Below are 10,610 nucleotides of genomic sequence, written 5' to 3' on the forward strand. Positions count from 1 at the left end.
AATTTAGCTCAGAGGTCTCCTTGAGACATGAGGTTCTTTTACGTGCCGTAAAGCTACGACACGGGACCCACGGCTTAAAGTCCCTCCCGGAGGACTTGTTCCCTGAATTTTTCCGCCCTTAAAAATTCCACGACCTCCGCCGGGTTTGAACCCGCGTACCTTGAGTCATGAGGTGGGTACGTTACCCCTAGACTACGGAGGCCGCTTAAAGGAGCTGATAGTCGCTCAACTGAAATTCTCCGCGTTTTATAAAACCCAGTATTTCATTACTGAGTTCACAAGAACACCCCGCTGTACCCTATCCTGAGCCAGATATTATTATTATTGGTATTTTTGTTATCATCATCAGACACCGCTGCATTTACCCCGTTGGCCTAGTTCTGGGCACATCGGACAAAGCACTGTTAACTACTGCAAACCTTCCATAGTGACGTCTGCAGATAACAGACTTGTAGTACTTACCACGGTACAGGAAAATGCTTTCTGGAGATACGGTCTTAGTGACTGTTCTAGCGTTCACTAACTAAACACAATGGGCGAACCCGTTAATTTGGAGTGAAACGTGGAGACGTACTGGAAACAGTTGAGACCAGTCAGTTGGCTGCGTAAAGCAGGACAGTATCTTGCCTTTTGAGGATTTACAGGTATCTTCTGTGTCTTGTAGATTCTGACACGCAGAATTACTTGGTTTTTGGACTTCCTCCATCGTTCGGTAAGGTAAAAAGCTGAAGCTGTCCCTGTGCTTAACTAATTAAGCACTACGCCATGAAGGGGTGTGGGGGACTGGATATATAGATCCACATTTTCTTGACCTCGGCACTAGCTGGAAGTGAGTTCCATCGTCCGGTATTCTAGAAAATAGAAAACACGACGTTTCGGAAACTGGATCTGTTTCCGCCCTCAGGGGGGGGGGAAGACACATACTCAGTTGGGTCCCTTAGAACGCGCTAATCTCAATCACTGGACAACCCCTGTCAGATTTACACAGCTACCCCCTTTTCTATCCCAGTTTCACGTATGTGCGTGCTCTATCACAATTTTTATTGTATATTTTCTCGTTATCTCCCTCCGAATTAGCCTGGTATCCGGTGATTGAACAGCTCTTTCCTAGGGATCCAACCAAGTAGGTGCCATATGAAATTAGATTTAACTGAATCTCGAGGTATTTAACAGCGGTTAACTGTACAGGGTATGGAGTATCGAAGGGTAAGATGATCAGTGGAAGTTGAATGAAGATGCCAAAGGAAGCGTATTTTCGCGTGTTGCCATATTGCTTATCTGCAGTTGCCGAGAAAACGACAGAGATATTCTGTAAGGAATACTCTGTGGAAATACTGCCTGTTATATTTTTAGTCTACTATCCTTATTTTGAAAGAATAAAAGGTTTATGTGATCATCTTGCTGTATGTGTGCCTATGTATCCCCCGTTCCCCAATTCCCGAGTAGAACATAGAATTAAATTTTATTGGCCCTCGCCAGAACAGTCATTCTTGGTTTCGAAGTCCATCAGGACCCATGATCAAATTTTTGTTCGTTCCAAGATCATTTATGTGTTTCTAAATGGGTCCTACTCTTCGACAATAGGAGGGTCACGCCTAACTAAAGTAAATAGCTGCTAGCTCAGTCAGTCGTAGTTTCGGGTCCTTCGGGATCCATGAGCAAATTGTTGTTCTTCCCAAGACCTGTTTTGAAATGGTGTCTCCATTTCGACAAAATTATAATATTGCCCTCTATATAAAACTTCGGATCGGACCGCAAAGAAAATATTGCCTCCACCAGTTCCCATCTTGTCAGGCTACTTTGCCTGTCTGTATGTTTATCCCCCCCCCCATCTTTGCTAGGCAGCGACTCGGTTGCTAGGCTACCTTCTGATTGTTATTTAATTTAAAGAATGATGCATTTTAGAGTTTTTTTATTGCTAGTGGGGTGGGACTAAGTCCCTTGTACTGCGGCCACTTCTGGCCTATTGTACCAGCCCAAGGTGATAGGTGAGGGTGATTGTGGAGCAATTGGCGGAATGAAGATTGGCAGGGGAAACCGAAGTACTCGGAGAAAACCTGCCCCAGCGCCACTTTGTCCCCACAAATCCCACTTGACCAGACCCGGGATCGAACCCGGGCCGCCGCGTTGAGAACCCAGCGACTAATCGCTTGAGCTATGACGCGGCCCATTTTAGAGTTTAGTTCAAATTCTGTTTCACCTCAGCTTATAATAGCATGATATAGCGTTAAAATTTGTGATTTACAAGTTTACAGCCCATCAAATAGGCCTAATAGTGAAATGAAGGGATTCTATTGAGAAAAGTAAAAAATCGCTTATACGAATTTTTTTTTTATGTCGGAAACAGAAAACCGAAAATAGACCAGAGGATAATATTAAAGTATATCTGAAGGAAATGTGAGGGAGGAGATGCATGAAATTGGTTCATTATCATGTACACTGGCCGTTGAATTCCGGTCTAATTGACTAAAATTGTCTTCAGCTTGTACCGTGTTTCATAGTTTTAATCCTAAATTATGTAAAAAAGAGATAAACAATAAGCGTAATATTACAGAGACGGCCAGTGCAATGCGTGCGTAGTGGGCCGCATGTGTGCCGGAGGCGTCTGTGAACACAGCCACTATTATTGGGAACTGCAACTCGGGCAACTTCTCATTATCTTCGCTCCCAAGACTGTAATCGAGTGAACACCGCGGTCTGTCTGCAGTCTCGCCATATCTGGTGCTCCTGCACTGAGCTTACGTTGGCAGGGTCGCCCCTGGTAACGGAATTCAACTTCGCTTTTGCAAGGCTCCGTTACAGCAATTGCACGAACAATTCAGAATGCGTGTAACGAATTTGATCGAATTTACGGCTGCGTTAATCTTATATGTATAAACATATGCATGTAAATTGTTCCAGCATGTTCCTATTTTACCGCAAGGTCAACAGAGAATGATCTGATATTTGTATGTTCTAGATCCCACACTTTCACATTTACGGGCTTTGCATGATACAAATCACTTGTCAGTCAATGTCTGTACCAGAACTCACATTTTCGTCTCTGAGTACGCGCGTGTGTGATTCCAAGTAAATCGGCTTATTTGGCTAAAAGGTCTGTCCTATCCATTATGAAATTTATATTCCTATATGTTGCCCCATCATATCAATATTGTGACATAGATCCATTGCTAGGCAACGACCTGGTGAACAAAGCCCCAACAAATACGCAACTAACAATACGACTAGAGTAAAGCCATTTCGACGCAACGCCCAAAATACGCGCACGCAACAATAGAACCAGTGTCGCAAGAGGTATTTCGTAAATATTCACATGTATCCATTGCTAGGCAACGGATGTGTTTTCTGTGCTGTGGTTCGATCCGAGGTTATATAGCGAGATTACAACAATAATTGACAGTCGAAAATCAGAAGTACAGTTGTCCGTTGAAAGTCTGTGAAGAGAAGATTTAACGTGTGAAAAGAAGACTTTGCATGTGCTGTAGTTGGAACGAGACTATTATAAATCCGTTGCCAGGATACGACTGAGAGGACTTTGCGTGTCATAGTGATTTGTAAAGTGGGCAGATTAGTGATAACGCTGTAGTTCATTCCGATAGCGAGTAATTGTACAAGGAGTGGTCAGTAAATCCAATCATCTAATAAAAATCCAATTATTATTAGTCACGCCGCCATAAACACGTGACATTGTAATATAGAAGTATTTCAGAACAGGCATTCGCAAATATGGAGTAATGAGTACGAACTGGTAAACGCAAGTACATACGAACAATCACGAAGGGTCATATCTCCAGGAAGCATTTTCCTCTACAGCGGTATCTCCGACGAGTGTGACATTGAGACTGAAGTTATCGTATTACGCGGGTGTTTCTTGTGTCATGCACTTTGAAGTATGTAGACACGACTCCATGGAGCCAAGCTCATTCACTTGTAGACTCTCACTCGCCTCGAACTAGATCTTAAATCAGTAATTGTAATTCTCTCGTAGCCAAGGATTCTACTGGATTACTTACTTCAGAATTCTGTATCTGTAGGGACCAGAGAGGCCGTTCCATGACAGAGGAAGACTACTATTTAATTCATTTCTTATTTTCCGCATGCCAACTAAAGATGGCACTAACTTCGTCGACAAGTAGCGGTCGCTCGGTCGGTATAGTTGGCTTGCGGACTAAAGCCACGAATTTGTTTTTATTTTGTTTTCCGCATGGGTGCTGCATGGATAGTGTCTCGTATTTATTAATTAATAACCCTAACCGTGGGCCTGTATTACTTAAAAAGCTGCATCGACGTGTATTATAATTGTGTATAAAATATGTTTAATTATCATATATAGTGCAGTGGGCACAAATGAAAGTAAAACAGTAACTCACAAAAGAATTTTTGAAGTATCACTGAACAAGTTAGGAAATGTAAGCATAGCGCAATCATCCTGCCATGTAATATTTCTGTTATCACAAAAACCGCAAGGCTTAAAGGAAATATGTAGTGGCATAGGTTCATCATCTTTGGCAAAACAGCCCATTTTTTAGTAATGGCCTCCCTTAGAAGATTATACAAGATTTGTCTGAATTAGACCGTCTGCTTTTCACTTCTTTGGATTTCGCAACAAAAAATTATACAGAGTAAGGTCGTCAGCCTTGCGTTGAGCCCCGAATTTGGAGCGCCAGCTCTCTTAAGTTACGTGCCCCAGTGTCATGGTGACGCAATCATAATACTCCCAAGCACCGGGTTCCCTTTTCGTCACCTACGACTCGCAAGGGCGACAGTGGAGGTACTTTAACCCGCCTCCACACAGAGTATTAGCATAAAATATGTTTCAGTTTTCTCGTATAAAGTGTGCTCGGAACATTTTTGCCCCATTTGACTAGTTACATGAGAGTTATTCCCGAGATATGACTCAGAAATTTATATACATCGTCATACAATATATCTGTCATTGCTGTATGATTGTAATGAAAATTGGGACGCATACACAAATTTGAGTGTAAATCCGCAATGCAAAATTTTATGAGAATCCGTTCAGTGGTTCTGGAATTGTTACGCATGGTCTGTCGGATAAGCATTTTTTTGCGACTTTTTGTTCCGAATACGCCAAAATGCTTGTAATTAAATTATATTTTAATATAAAATTCCACTAGAGCGATAGAACTGTTTGCTGAAGCAGAAACGCCTTATACATGTATTCGAAAAGCCTTCGTTTTCAAATCTCAGCCCGAATGCGGGATATCACGATTAAGGCTTTTTATACAGTGCGTTCAGTTAAGGAGGAAACTTCGCAACACCGCTGACCAGGCCCAACATTCCTCACAGATTGCCAGTGTAACTGCTGATAGCAGAATGAGCCATTAGCGCTGATAAACGCGCGCCGTTACAGTTACAGCAGCAATCTGTGAGGAATATTGGGCCCGGTCAACGGTGTTGCGAAGTTTACTTCTTGATTGAACACTCTGTACTTTCCCGTATTCCTTCTAGTTATGAATATTAAGCCTCGAAATCCTCGTAAAGCCTAAAATACCATCAGCATTCAAGTTTTTTTTTTTTTTGTTTCGTTAAACGATTCATCATCTCTGCAGTTGAAAAGTATTGTTAAATCACATAAGAACAAATTTGTACTTAAAAATTCGTTAATCGAGAATATTCACAACCGTGCTTCTGATTCATAAGCTCTGAAGATGGTACGTCGTCGTTAAACAACCGATCAAAAACCATGTGTCTGCTGTAAGTGGAACGAAATAAAATTTGAACTGTTCGATAAAACGAAGTTGGTCTCGATTTGTGTGGCAGCAAAAGTAAAGATTCTTATGAAAGATTCTGATTCATAAGCTCTGAAGATGGTACGTCGTCGTTAAACAACCGATCAAAAACCATGTGTCTGCTGTAAGTGGAACGAAATAAAATTTGAACTGTTCGATAAAACGAAGTTGGTCTCGATTTGTGTGGCAGCAAAAGTAAAGATTCTTATGAACACAAACATTCGCCCATTGCTGTTGGCTGTGCAGTAAAGTTGAGGCGCGATAAATAATTTAGGGGTATGTTTATAGCCGTACGAGTTACAACACGTAAACTCCCTTTTATTTATGTCATGAAGCGGGAATCGATACGAGTTTGTCAGACGAAATACAGCCAACCAATCAAGAAGAGCAATAAATTATAGTAAAACTATTTTGGGCACCCTGTGATTACCGTTCTGTTTCCCTGGAATTGTTCTTAGCCATAAGAAGAGATGACAGTTTATAACATATCCCACCGGGTGCACAAAAGAGTAAACATGAATGAATAGTTTTTCGAGAGTCCTGTGTTCTCGGAAATAACGTTGAGTAGTCCATTGAAGTCAGAAGTTGAAACCACTCCCGTGAGATGCTCACATCCTGCATATGTCTTTCGTGTCTTCGCCACCACAATCATTATCGTCCGGAAGGTCGCGGATTCAAGTCCCGATGAGGTCATTGGATTTTCTTCAATTGACCTAATCCTTCCAGTCGCACTATGGCCCTGGTCTCGACTCAACCTCTAACAGAAATGAGTACCAGGAATGTTCTTGGGGGTAAAGGGCGGCCGGCGTGTAAGGCTGACAACTTAATGCTATCTATGAGTCGACTGTCTAGAAAATGTGGGAACCTCAGCATCTCCCAACTCTATGGGCCTCCACGGCCTGTTACAGGGATACCTTTACTTTACTTTACTTTTATCTGTAATCCATCCACGAACGATGCCTACAACCTCCTGTGTACACAGGTGTTTCTAAAATACCTTTTTACTTCAGTTTCACGCTATAATTCTTCTAGTTAGCTCCGTTATAAAATACTTCAGAAGCGTCATTGCAGACGCATTCATCTCTTCAAGAGGCATACCGGGTCTATAGCATGCGAGAAGAAATAAATGCTAACAGAAATTTGGTCAGGAAATTTAGAAGGGAGACATGGGTGTACCTATTCTTACTTACTCATGCAGCTGAGCCCTTCTTGAGAATCCGCCATTTCTGCAGCTACGCAAGAATTTCCCAACAATTTATGGAACCAGAAGGTTCATTACCGCGTTCACAAGAACCCTCCACTGATCCATATCCAGAGCCAGATCAATCCAATTCAATATCATCAAACCCTGTCTCTCTAAGATCCATTTTAATATTGTCCATCTGCCTACTCGTTGATCTTCATAGTAGTCTCTTTCCTTCTGGCTTTCCCACCAATATCCTATATGCATTCCTCGTCTATAATTCATTAAAAAGGAACTTCAAGAAATATGGCATGAGGTACGCACTGGATTAATCTAGCTAAGGATAGAGTTCACTGGAGGGCTGTGTGCATTGCAGCCTGGTTACGATCCAAGGATACACACTAGTACATAGATAACCAGGAGGTATGGCCAAGTCCGACCGATGTTGTAGCAATGGAAGTAGGTGTTTCGGAATATATTGTTTGTCTCATAAAGTGTAGACGAGAAGTGAAATTAAGGATATCTTTCGGATTAGCTTGGTGTCACGTCCTTAGTATAATGAATCTCTTTTTCCGGCTTACACGAATTCTGGTGGACAGTGTTTGGCGCGGTAACCTTGCCTGTGTGTAATGTGACAGATTTGTGAGATGCCCCGGCTCAGCTCGTCCGGCCAATCAGAATTCACGCGCGCTCATCAAAATTGACACTGCGATTTTTATAAGTACTTTGGGACACGCGTGAACCCAATCAAAGATCCTTGCTTAAACTGAGATTTCGGCAAATCGGGTTTTTGGTGACTAGGGCAGTTCCAGTTCTACTACTACTTCTGATACTAGAGCTAGTTCTAGTTCTTCTGCGACTTATAGTTCTCACTATAAGTGATTCGATTGGTACTTGTACTTCTACGACCTGTGCCACTAGCACTTGTAACAACTAAAACTAGAACTCCGTGGCTTTTAGTCCCCAAGCGAACTATACCGACCGAGCGACCGCCGCTTGTCGGCGAAGTTAATGCCCACTTCGGCGGATAGAGGTTGTCGCATGGTCAGCGCAACGAATCAGCACGCCCGTTAATTTCAGTTTCCTAGACCGGAGCTACTATTTCCTTGAAATAGCTCCTCAGTTATCCTCACGAGGCTGAGTGGACCCCGTTAGTATTTCCATATTCGCAGCAATTCTTTATTTTCTTTTGAAATACTTTGTTTCGGCATTTGAAACTTTAGTTTAAGCGTATTCGAGAGTTGCTCAGTCGAAATTTCATCCGGGACACTGGGTATACAGAATTAGGTTTCTCATGCTTCTCCTCAGTCTCTCAAGTTAAATTCCTGGGTTGTACTTCAGATTAGGCCACCACCACGTGCTCGCGCAACCGTTCTGCTTCTTTATTCAGTAATAATCCTGCCATTCGGCGCTGTATAGTCTGGGCGTCGTTAAATAAACCATAAATAAATAACGAGGAGCAAGACTCGCTTTATTGGCTCCGAAGTCTGCAAGGCTTCCACGTGCGCGGTGCTGGATTACGTAAGTAATGGGTACTCGAGTTCACGTTTTGTCCGGAGTATGGATACAGTTCTACTCTTCCGATCTGCAGCTTTCATGGTGGCAGAAAACTTGTAATCTGGTAGCCCTAGGTGGTTACCAACGTTTCGAACTGACCTGTTGCCTCCATCTTCAAGTTAAGTTAAAGCTATCCATTGGATATTTTTCAGTTGACCTAATCCTTCCAGACGCACTAGGCCCTGGGGTTTACTCAGCCTCTAACAGAAATGAGTACCAGGAATTAATTAAATAATTTTCCTGGGGAGTAAAACGCGGCCGGCGCGTAAGGCTGACAACCTTACCGCCATCTTTGAGCCGATTGTCTAGATAATGTGGGACCCTCAACGTCTCACAACCCTATGGACCTTCACGGCCTGGTACAGGGATAGCTTTACTTTACTTTATATGCTTAATTAAGTACTTTACCATTAGTACTGTAGCAGGAATGCAGAATGTTGGTCAGATTTCATGGCCTTTCCCTGTTTTTGACATAAGCCTGTATGCAGGTGAGGAGCCGGGGTAGTGTAGTCGGTATAGCGACTTGCTAGGGGCTGGACGACAGAGGGTTCGGAGTTCGAGTCCGTGTAGGGTCAAGAATTTTCTCTTCTCAAAATCGTCTAGACCGGCTCTGGGGTCCACCCAACCGCGTATCCAATGGGTACTGCGGGGTAAAGCGGCCAGGGCGTAAAGCTGACCACACCTCCAGCTAGTGCCGAGGTCAAGAAAATGTGGATCTATACACCCGCTCCCCCGTACACCTTCATGGCCTAGAGCTTAATTCGTTTGAACACGGGAACAACTTTACCTTGCCTTTACCATTAAGACATATGAGGGACTGCACCGTCTTGACTTCGGCACTAGATGGACCTGAGTGGTCAGCTTCACGCGCCGGCCGCTTTACCCCTAAACAAATAGCCTCCCGGTACCCATTTGATAGGAAGCTGTCCCAACTCTTCCATCGTCAAGGTAGAAATAAGAAGTTCTTTTGTTTCTGTGGACCGCCTCTGTGTTGTAGTGATCAGAGTTCCTGGCTACAGATCCAGAGGTCTGGGTTCGATTCCCGGAACCACCAGACTTTCTGAGAAGTACTGGGTCTGGAACGAAGTCCACTCATCCTCATGAGGATAACTGAGGAGTTTTTTTTTTCAAGGAAATGGCGGCTTCGGTCTAGAAAACCGAAATTAACGGCCGTTGGAATCCGTTGCGCTGACGACGCGACACCCTCTATCCGCAAAATTTGGCACTAACTTCGGCTAGAAGCGGCGGTCGCTCGGTCGGTATATTTCGCTTGCGGACTACAGGTCACGAATGTTTTTGTTTTGTCTTATTTCTTTGTTGTACAGTTTATTTCTGGCCTTATTTAATATCGCTCTCTCATGAGCACAGGGTCTATGATGTCGAATGGTTAAATGACCTTTTTGTTTCATTTTACGAAGTTGACCATCTGAGATTATCTGATGTAAAATAGTGGGATGGCTGGTGAATAATAAAACGGATAATATTTCGAAAGCTGGGTCGTCTTAACTGAAGAAGCAGAAGACGACAGATAAAGAAGGCCTGTAACATTTGATTTTTGGTTCTGAAATTCTCTGTGGGCGATATGTGTGTGCGTCTTTGCATTTGTTCCACATCTTCTTGAACTTTTCAATTACGAAATAAGACAAACGGCACTGAATAAGAACCTAACATTCCATCTCATTTAAACAAGTGTGGTTTGCTAAACAACAAATGGTTTCCATCAGAATTAGCTGCAGTACATGGATAAATATTTATTCTACCCATTTCTATGCGTTTATATTAATAACACTCCTACACAAAGGAAAGTCTTGAAAGCTACACAGAATACCTTTTATAACTTTGTCAGAAAGATGAACATACTTGTTTTGTCCAAGGTCAAAGAAATAATTCAATTCCAAAGCCTTCTCTGTCCTGCACACTTAGGAATGCTATGGAGGTAACCATGACCATCTTTATTTATATTAACAGTTTGCACCATTGGTTATTTATTATTATTATTATTATTATTATTATTATTATTATTATTATTATTATTATTACTATTATTATTTAAACTGAAAATGGGTTTTTGCCCGGTGGCAGTGGTACAACAATAGGGCATAACACACAAATACACA

General features: G+C 42.5%; 1 protein-coding gene across 7 annotated transcripts in view; it reads left to right on the top strand.

The window, feature by feature from the left end:
* The window catches only part of LOC111868990 (rap1 GTPase-activating protein 1), a 639,633-nt gene that overhangs the window by 474,464 nt on the left and 154,559 nt on the right, over positions 1–10,610 (top strand). The window lies entirely within an intron of this gene.

This window comes from Cryptotermes secundus, unplaced genomic scaffold, assembly GCF_002891405.2.
Source record: "Cryptotermes secundus unplaced genomic scaffold, Csec_1.0 scaffold70, whole genome shotgun sequence".
Lineage (NCBI taxonomy): Eukaryota > Metazoa > Arthropoda > Insecta > Blattodea > Kalotermitidae > Cryptotermes > Cryptotermes secundus.